Source organism: Alosa pseudoharengus, unplaced genomic scaffold, assembly GCF_046254945.1.
Source record: "Alosa pseudoharengus isolate Yale_2024_CS ecotype anadromous, Long Island Sound unplaced genomic scaffold, YU_APseudo_1.1 YU_APseudo_1.1_scf_2, whole genome shotgun sequence".
NCBI lineage: Eukaryota > Metazoa > Chordata > Actinopteri > Clupeiformes > Clupeidae > Alosa > Alosa pseudoharengus.
The window spans coordinates 1,903,592-1,912,572 of NW_027468663.1; the positions used below are offsets into that span (position 1 = coordinate 1,903,592).

General features: G+C 39.6%; 1 long non-coding RNA gene across 1 annotated transcript; it reads left to right on the top strand.

Moving 5' to 3' along the window:
- Nucleotides 1-6,613: 6,613 nt before the first annotated feature.
- LOC143134966 (uncharacterized) lies at nt 6,614-8,146 on the top strand. Its single transcript, XR_012988743.1, has 4 exons — nt 6,614-6,877; nt 7,519-7,621; nt 7,761-7,815; nt 8,117-8,146. It is a non-coding gene; the product is annotated as an uncharacterized LOC143134966 (long non-coding RNA).
- The last annotated feature ends 835 nt before the right edge of the window (nt 8,147-8,981 follow it).

Sequence of the window (8,981 nt, forward strand, 5' to 3'; positions counted from 1 at the left end):
GGGAGAAATAGAGAGATAGATAAAGTGAGAGAAAGTGAAGAAAAAGAAGTGAAAGAAAGTTGGGATGAGAAGTGAGCTATTCAGTTGAATAGAGAGGGACACAGAGAAGAGGTTCCATTCAAGTTGCTGCAGGCAGTCAGTGAGAGAGCACAGGTGCAGTTGATTGCATTCTATTTCCTTAATAGCCTATTATGATGTCATAAAGCCATGTTAAGTCTATGGAGAATTTTAAGTTTAGTTTTTATTTAATATCTCAAAAAGTAAAAGTTGTAGAAATATGAAAAGTCATAGAACGAAATTTTGGTTCAAGAGCTACGTGTCAAAGTTTGAACCAAGTTTCTACGATAAGCGGTTCAAGGGCCTGGAAGAATAATAATAACTAGAAAAGTATTTCCTGAAGGAAATACAGTGCATGCAAAGTTGTTGCTGGGTTGGTTGCTAGGGCAATTATAGTGGTTGCTATGCTATAAAGTGGTTGCTAGGCTATTGCTAGGGTAATTATAGTGGTTGCTATGCTATAAAAGTGGTTGCTAGGTGGTTGCTAGGTTGTTGCTAGGGTACTTAAGGTGGTTGCTAGGTTGTTGCTAGGGTACTTAAGTGGTTGCTAGGCTGTTGCTAGGGTAATTATAGTGGTTGCTATGCTATAAAAGTAGTTGCTAGGTTGTTGCTAGGGTACTTAAGGTGGTTGCTTGGCTGTTGCTAGGATAATGATAGTGGTTGCTATGCTATAAAAGTGGTTGCTAGGTTGTTGCTAGGGTACTTAAGGTGGTTGCTTGGTTGTTGCTAGGGTACTTAAGTGGTTACTATGCTGTTGCTAGGGTAATTATAGTGGTTGCTATGCTATAAAAGTGGTTGCTAGGTTGTTGCTAGGATATTTAAGGTGGTTGCTAGGCTGTTGCTAGGATAATGATAGTGGTTGCTATGCTATAAAGTGGTTGCTAGGCTGTTGCTAGGGTAATTATAGTGGTTGCTATGCTATACAAGTGGTTGCTAGGTGGTTTCTAGGTTGTTGCTAGGGTATTTAAGGTGGTTGCTAGGCTGTTGCTAGGATAATGATAGTGTTTGCTATGTTATAAAAGTGGTTGCTAGGTTGTTGCTAGGGTAATTATAGTGGTTGCTATGCTATAAAAGTGGTTGCTAGGTTGTTGCTAGGATATTTAAGGTGGTTGCTAGGCTGTTGCTAGGGTAATTGTAGTGGTTGCTATGCTATAAAGGTGGTTGCTAGGTTGTTGCTAGGGTATTTAAGGTGGTTGCTAGGCTGTTGCTAGGATAATGATAGTGGTTGCTCTGCTATAAAAGTGGTTGCTAGGTTGTTGCTAGGGTACTTAAGGTGGTTGCTAGGTTGTTGGTAGGGTACTTAAGGTGGTTGCTAGGCTGTTGCTAAGGTAATTATATTGGTTGCTATGCTATAAAAGTGGTTGCTAGGTTAATAGCCTATTGGTTGCTAGGGTAATTATAGTGGTTGCTATGCTATAAAAGTGGTTGCTAGGTTGTTGCTAGGGTTCTTAAGGTGGTTGCTAGGCTGTTGCTAAGGTAATTATAGTGGTTGCTATGCTATAAAAGTGGTTGCTTGGTTGTTGCTAGGGTACTTAAGTGGTTGCTATGCTGTTGCTAGGGTAATTATAGTGGTTGCTATGCTATAAAAGTGGTTGCTATGTTGTTGCTAGGGTATTTAAGGTGGTTGCTAGGCTGTTGCTAGGATAATGATAGTGGTTGCTATGCTATAAAAGTGGTTGCTAGGCTGTTGCTAGGGTAATTATAGTGGTTGCTATGCTATAAAAGTGGTTGCTAGGTTGTTGCTAGGGTACTTAAGTGGTTGCTATGCTGTTGCTAGGGTAATTATAGTGGTTGCTATGCTATAAAAGTGGTTGCTATGTTATTGCTAGGGTATTTAAGGTAGTTGGTAGGCTGTTGCTAGGATAATGATAGTGGTTGCTATGCTATAAAAGTAGTTGCTTGGCTGTTGCTAGGGTAATTATAGTGGTTGCTATGCTATACAATTGGTTGCTAGGTTGTTGCTAGGGTATTTAAGGTGGTTGCTAGGCTGTTGCTAGGGTAATTTTAGTGGTTGCTATGCTATAAAAGTGGTTGCTAGGTTGTTGCTAGGATTTTTAAGGTGGTTGCTAGGCTGTTGCTAGGATAATGATAGTGGTTGCTATGCTATAAAAGTGGTTGCTAGGCTGTTGCTAGGGTCATTATAGTGGTTACCATGCTATAAAATGTGTAAATAGCGAAAAAAAGTAAGAATAGTTAAAAGTTATTGAAATTGGGAGAAATAGATAGATAGATAGAGAAAGTGAGAGAAAGTGAAGAAAAAGAAGTGAAAGAAAGTTGGGATGAGAAGTGAGCTATTCAGTTGAATGGAGAGGGACACACAGGAAGAGGTTCCATTCAAGTTGCTGCAGGCAGTCAGTGAGAGAGCACAGGTGCAGTTAATTGCATTCTATTTCCTTGATAGCCTATTATGATGTCATAAAGCCATGTTAAGTCTATGGAGAATTTTAAGTTTAGTTTTTATTTAATATCTCAAAAAGTAAAAGTCGTAGAAATATGAAAAGTCATAGAACGAAAATTTAGAGCAAGAGCTACGTGACGAAATGTGAACCAAATTTCTACGATAAGCGGTTCAAGTCAAATTAGGGCCTGGAAGAATAATAATAACTAGAAAAGCATTTCCTGAAGGAAATACAGTGCATGGAAAGTTGTTGCTGGGTTGGTTGCTAGGGTAATTATAGTGGTTGCTATGCTATAAAGTGGTTGCTAGGCTGTTGCTAGGGTAATTATAGTGGTTGCTATGCTATAAAAGTGGTTGCTAGGTGGTTGCTAGGTTGTTGTAAGGGTACTTAAGGCGGTTGCTAGGCTGTTGCTAGGGTAATTATAGTGGTTGCTATGCTATAAAAGTGGTTGCTAGGTTGTTGCTAGGTACTTAAGGTGGTTGCTAGGCTGTTGCTAGGGTAATTATAGTGGTTGCTATGCTATAAAAGTGGTTGCTAGGTGGTTGCTAGGTTGTTGCTAGGGTACTTAAGGCGGTTGCTAGGTTGTTGCTAGGGTACTTAAGTGGTTGCTATGCTGTTGCTAGGGTACTTAAGTGGTTGCTATGCTGTTGCTAGGGTAATTATAGTGGTTGCTATACTATAAAAGTGGTTGCTAGGTTGTTTCTAGGGTACCTAAGGTGGTTGCTAGGCTGTTGCTAGGGTAATTTTAGTGGTTGCTATGCTATAAAAGTGGTTGCTAGGTTGTTGCTAGGGTATTTAAGCTTGTTGCTAGGCTGTTGCTAGGATAATGAAAGTGTTTGCTATGCTATAAAAGTGGTTGCTAGGTTGTTGCTAGGGTCATTATAGTGGTTACCATGCTTTATAATGTGTAAATAGTAAAAAAAAAGTAAGAATAGTTAAAAGTTATTGAAATTGGGAGAAATAGAGAGAGGGATAGAGAAAATGAGGGAAAGTGAAGAAAAGGAAGTGAAAGAAAGTTGGGATTAGAAGTGAGCTATTCAGTTGAATGGAGAGGGACACACAGGAAGAGGTTCCATTCAAGTTGCTGCAGGCAGTCAGTGAGAGAGCACAGGTGCAGTTGATTGCATTCTATTTCCTTGATAGCCTATTATGATGTCATAAAGCCATGTTAAGTCTATGGGGATTTTAAGTTTAGTTTTTATTTAATATCTCAAAAAGTAAAAGTCGTAGAAATATGAAAAGTCATAGAACGGAAATTTAGAGCAAGAGCTATGTGACGAAATTTGAACCAAGTTTCTACGATAAGCGGTTCAAGCCAAATTAGGGCCTGGAAGAATAATAATAATAATAATAATAACTAGAAAAGCATTTCCTGAAGGAAGTACAGTGCATGCAAAGTTGTTGCTGGGTTGGTTGCTAGGGTAATTATAGTGGTTGCTATGCTATAAAGTGGTTGCTAGGCTGTTGCTAGGGTAATTATAGTGGTTGCTATGCTATAAAAGTGGTTGCTAGGTGGTTGCTAGGTTGTTGCTAGGGTACTTAAGGCGGTTGCTAGGTTGTTGCTTGGGTACTTAAGTGGTTGCTATGCTGTTGCTAGGGTAATTATAGTGGTTGCTATGCTATAAAAGTGGTTGCTAGGTTGTTTCTAAGGTACTTAAGGTGGTCGCTAGGCTGTTGCTAGGGTAATTTTAGTGGTTGCTATGCTATAAAAGTGGTTGCTAGGTTGTTGCTAGGGTATTTCAGGTGGTTGCTAGGTTGTTGCTAGGGTACTTAAGGTGGTTGCTAGGCTGTTGCTAAGGTAATTATATTGGTTGCTATGCTATAAAAGTGGTTGCTAGGTTAATAGCCTATTGGTTGCTAGGGTAATTATAGTGGTTGCTATGCTATAAAAGTGGTTGCTAGGTTGTTGCTAGGGTACTTAAGGTGGTTGCTAGGCTGTTGCTAAGGTAATTATAGTGGTTGCTATGCTATAAAAGTGGTTGCTAGGTTGTTGCTAGGGTACTTAAGTGGTTGCTATGCTGTTGCTAGGGTAATTATAGTGGTTGCTATGCTATAAAAGTGGTTGCTATGTTGTTGCTAGGGTATTTAAGGTGGTTGCTAGGCTGTTGCTAGGATAATGATAGTGGTTGCTATGCTATAAAAGTGGTTGCTAGGCTGTTGCTAGGGTAATTATAGTGGTTGCTATGCTATAAAAGTGGTTGCTAGGTTGTTGCTAGGGTACTTAAGTGGTTGCTATGCTGTTGCTAGGGTAATTATAGTGGTTGCTATGCTATAAAAGTGGTTGCTATGTTATTGCTAGGGTATTTAAGGTAGTTGGTAGGCTGTTGCTAGGGTAATTATAGTGGTTGCTATGCTATAAAAGTGGTTGCTAGGTGGTTGCTAGGTTGTTGTAAGGGTACTTAAGGCGGTTGCTAGGCTGTTGCTAGGGTAATTATAGTGGTTGCTATGCTATAAAAGTGGTTGCTAGGTTGTTGCTAGGTACTTAAGGTGGTTGCTAGGCTGTTGCTAGGGTAATTATAGTGGTTGCTATGCTATAAAAGTGGTTGCTAGGTGGTTGCTAGGTTGTTGCTAGGGTACTTAAGGCGGTTGCTAGGTTGTTGCTAGGGTACTTAAGTGGTTGCTATGCTGTTGCTAGGGTAATTATAGTGGTTGCTATACTATAAAAGTGGTTGCTAGGTTGTTTCTAGGGTACCTAAGGTGGTTGCTAGGCTGTTGCTAGGGTAATTTTAGTGGTTGCTATGCTATAAAAGTGGTTGCTAGGTTGTTGCTAGGGTATTTAAGCTTGTTGCTAGGCTGTTGCTAGGATAATGAAAGTGTTTGCTATGCTATAAATGTGGTTGCTAGGTTGTTGCTAGGGTCATTATAGTGGTTACCATGCTTTATAATGTGTAAATAGTAAAAAAAAAGTAAGAATAGTTAAAAGTTATTGACATTGGGAGAAATAGAGAGAGGGATAGAGAAAATGAGGGAAAGTGAAGAAAAGGAAGTGAAAGAAAGTTGGGATTAGAAGTGAGCTATTCAGTTGAATGGAGAGGGACACACAGGAAGAGGTTCCATTCAAGTTGCTGCAGGCAGTCAGTGAGAGAGCACAGGTGCAGTTGATTGCATTCTATTTCCTTGATAGCCTATTATGATGTCATAAAGCCATGTTAAGTCTATGGGGATTTTAAGTTTAGTTTTTATTTAATATCTCAAAAAGTAAAAGTCGTAGAAATATGAAAAGTCATAGAACGGAAATTTAGAGCAAGAGCTATGTGACGAAATTTGAACCAAGTTTCTACGATAAGCGGTTCAAGCCAAATTAGGGCCTGGAAGAATAATAATAATAATAATAATAACTAGAAAAGCATTTCCTGAAGGAAATACAGTGCATGCAAAGTTGTTGCTGGGTTGGTTGCTAGGGTAATTATAGTGGTTGCTATGCTATAAAGTGGTTGCTAGGCTGTTGCTAGGGTAATTATAGTGGTTGCTATGCTATAAAAGTGGTTGCTAGGTGGTTGCTAGGTTGTTGCTAGGGTACTTAAGGCGGTTGCTAGGTTGTTGCTTGGGTACTTAAGTGGTTGCTATGCTGTTGCTAGGGTAATTATAGTGGTTGCTATGCTATAAAAGTGGTTGCTAGGTTGTTTCTAAGGTACTTAAGGTGGCCGCTAGGCTGTTGCTAGGGTAATTTTAGTGGTTGCTATGCTATAAAAGTGGTTGCTAGGTTGTTGCTAGGGTATTTCAGGTGGTTGCTAGGTTGTTGCTAGGGTACTTAAGGTGGTTGCTAGGTTGTTGCTAGGGTAATTGTAGTGGTTGCTATGCTATAAAAGCGGTTGCTAGGTTGTTGCTAGGGTATTTAAGGTGGTTGCTAGGCTGTTGCTAGGATAATGATAGTGGTTGCTATGCTATAAAAGTGGTTGCTAGGTTGTTGCTAGGGTACTTAAAGCTACATTGTGTACTTTTTTGAGTTAATTCTTAGCAAAAACCCATTTGTTCTTTCAAAAATATGTGCTCATTCATGTGTAATTATTTCCACCTACTAATCAAAGTATTCTCGTAAGTGTAGAATCTGCTATTCCAAATACATACGCGCGAGTCGCGCGAATGGCTGAATCCATGTTGCGCCTCCATCTTTGAAATACATTCGCCAACGAGGGACATTCCTGGAATTTTTCGCGCTTGTAGGCAACACTCATTGCCTGATTAGTCTACTCGCGACTGCCCGGCAGATTTGAAAGTCTGTTGCAGATGGAGGATTACACCTATTCTCGAGGACATGAAAAGGAGTCGCCAAGGAAGCGAAAAGGAGAATTAAAACGACAACGCGACCGGAAAAACAACAGACCAAAGTCAATATTGGAGTGGCTTTTCTAAGATGGAAAGCTCGTGAGGAGCAAGGATTTTAAAAGGGACGCCGAAGTTGCCTGCTTTCTCCTCGACAGGTAATTGGCCTATTCGTGTAAACATACAGTCTATGGTGTAAATTCGAAGTTTTATAGTTGCTTGGCTAACTATAGCATGGTTGTCCATAACGCTAGAATGACGTCTGGAATACTTTTCCTCGCGTCGATGAAAAAGGATTGTCTAGGCTACGTTGTAACAAAAATGTGCAAGGACTGATCACAGGCAAAGGGCACTGTAAATTGTAGTTATTTTTCATTGCTTTTGCTTTGTAGCCTAAATGTATCCTAATCTGATAGTGGGTAGCCAATTCCAAGGGTGACGTTCACATCCTGAGGCCTGTCCTGTAGTCTTATTAATTGTAGACGTAGCCTACTAATTACTAAATTGTCTGAAAGTTTTTCACCATATGAGTGTAGCCTACACCTCAGAATGGGGGAAGGGTAGACTAGTCCATTACACTTGTGAATGGAGCAAGGTAGACCAGCCAGCCCATTGAGACTGATCAATGAGGGTCTAAGTCATTATCATGCAGAACAATAAAATACGGACAGAACTGCTTTGATTGAACTTTAGTCAATGCATCTACCAAAATACATGTTTCTTCACGGTCATAAAATGAATGTACTTTGTTTGTGGTTTAAGTGAGACATTCTAATATGTACTGCTCTTTTTTGTCCAGCTATGAGAGAAAACTGGGAGCAGTCACATCAACACCAATGAAGGGAAAGCCCTCTAGTATTTACTACTCCAGAAGTGTCCAGCATTTCTAATGGGACAGACAGGTCAGTCACGGCATGAAAACAATTGTTGATTCTATGTGATTGTTGTTTGATAATAACTGAAAGTATATTTTTAATAACTTGGTGTTTACCATTTTATGTACTGTCATATGTTGTGAAACGCTCTGCTTATTCATTTCAGATGAGCATCTTGGCGCAATTGCAGAAGCCCCTGAAATTGAGAACCTTGAACAGAGGTAACCCATCAATGCTCATAATGTCTATACCCTAACCCTACATGACATTCTCTATTGTATATTTTCATGATATAAGCATTTATATATATTTTTTACAAAGCCTACATGACATGAGCATCGTGGAGGATGTGGACGAAATTCAATGGTCTTGTTATGTGATGCACATGCATGCCTTCATTGTTCCTTATGTAACCTTGCCTGTAACTCAGTCTAGGCAAAATAGCACTATACAGATTAGTAACAATATGTTGAACTATATAAAATGGTGTGTATGTCTAACAACACTGCATGTCTTCCACAGGATCAGCTTTCCAGGAGACTGCAAATTTAGAATGATGGCCCATGTTGCTTCAAAGGCACCATACAAAAAGGAAGGGTTAATTTCTGTAAATAAATATATTGCAAATAACATTGTTGACCATGTTACTGTCATTTGGTGTTTCAAAATGGTAATTTACCACAGCTCCTTTTTTAATTCTAAGTTTGTGGATGTAATGTATAAGAGGTACAGCATGAACAGTCTCTTATCAATTCTAAAAGTTTTTATTTTCATGAAAGCAAAATATAACGATGTACCGGTGTAAAATAAATTAAATACAGTTTTAAAAGGAACAGGCAGTACAAGAACACTAATACAAAACTATTTACAATAACACAACATTACAACATTATAGGAAAATTCCAGAGATGTCCCTGAGGGTCAGGGAATTTATCCCTTATCCTACACACACAGCTTGGGATCACTCTTCTATTACCCTGTCCTAGAGACCCATGCTGCCAGAAAATGAAATGTCTGTAGGTAGCATATCTGAACTCTATTGTCATCACCTGGCTCTCTTATGGCGGCCTTACATTGTACGATTTTGGTCTGTTTTCACAGTCGGCGACAAAATTTCCAAAGTCGGACAGAAATCATGGGACTTGTACTGGAATCGCGGCGCGCTCCCGTCAACTAGATCGTTAAGTGTAAGGTGCCAATCTTAGCGGTTTTAAGTCAGTCGGAGTCAGTCCTTTTCTAGTTTTGCCGTTACGACAATATCAAACATGTTTGATATTATCGCAAGTCTTTCTAGTCGTGGCTCATGCAAATAGTGACGTGAACTATAAAAACCAATAGTGACCTCTCTCCAACACCAAACAGGAAGGGGCAAAGTAGGCGACAGCTG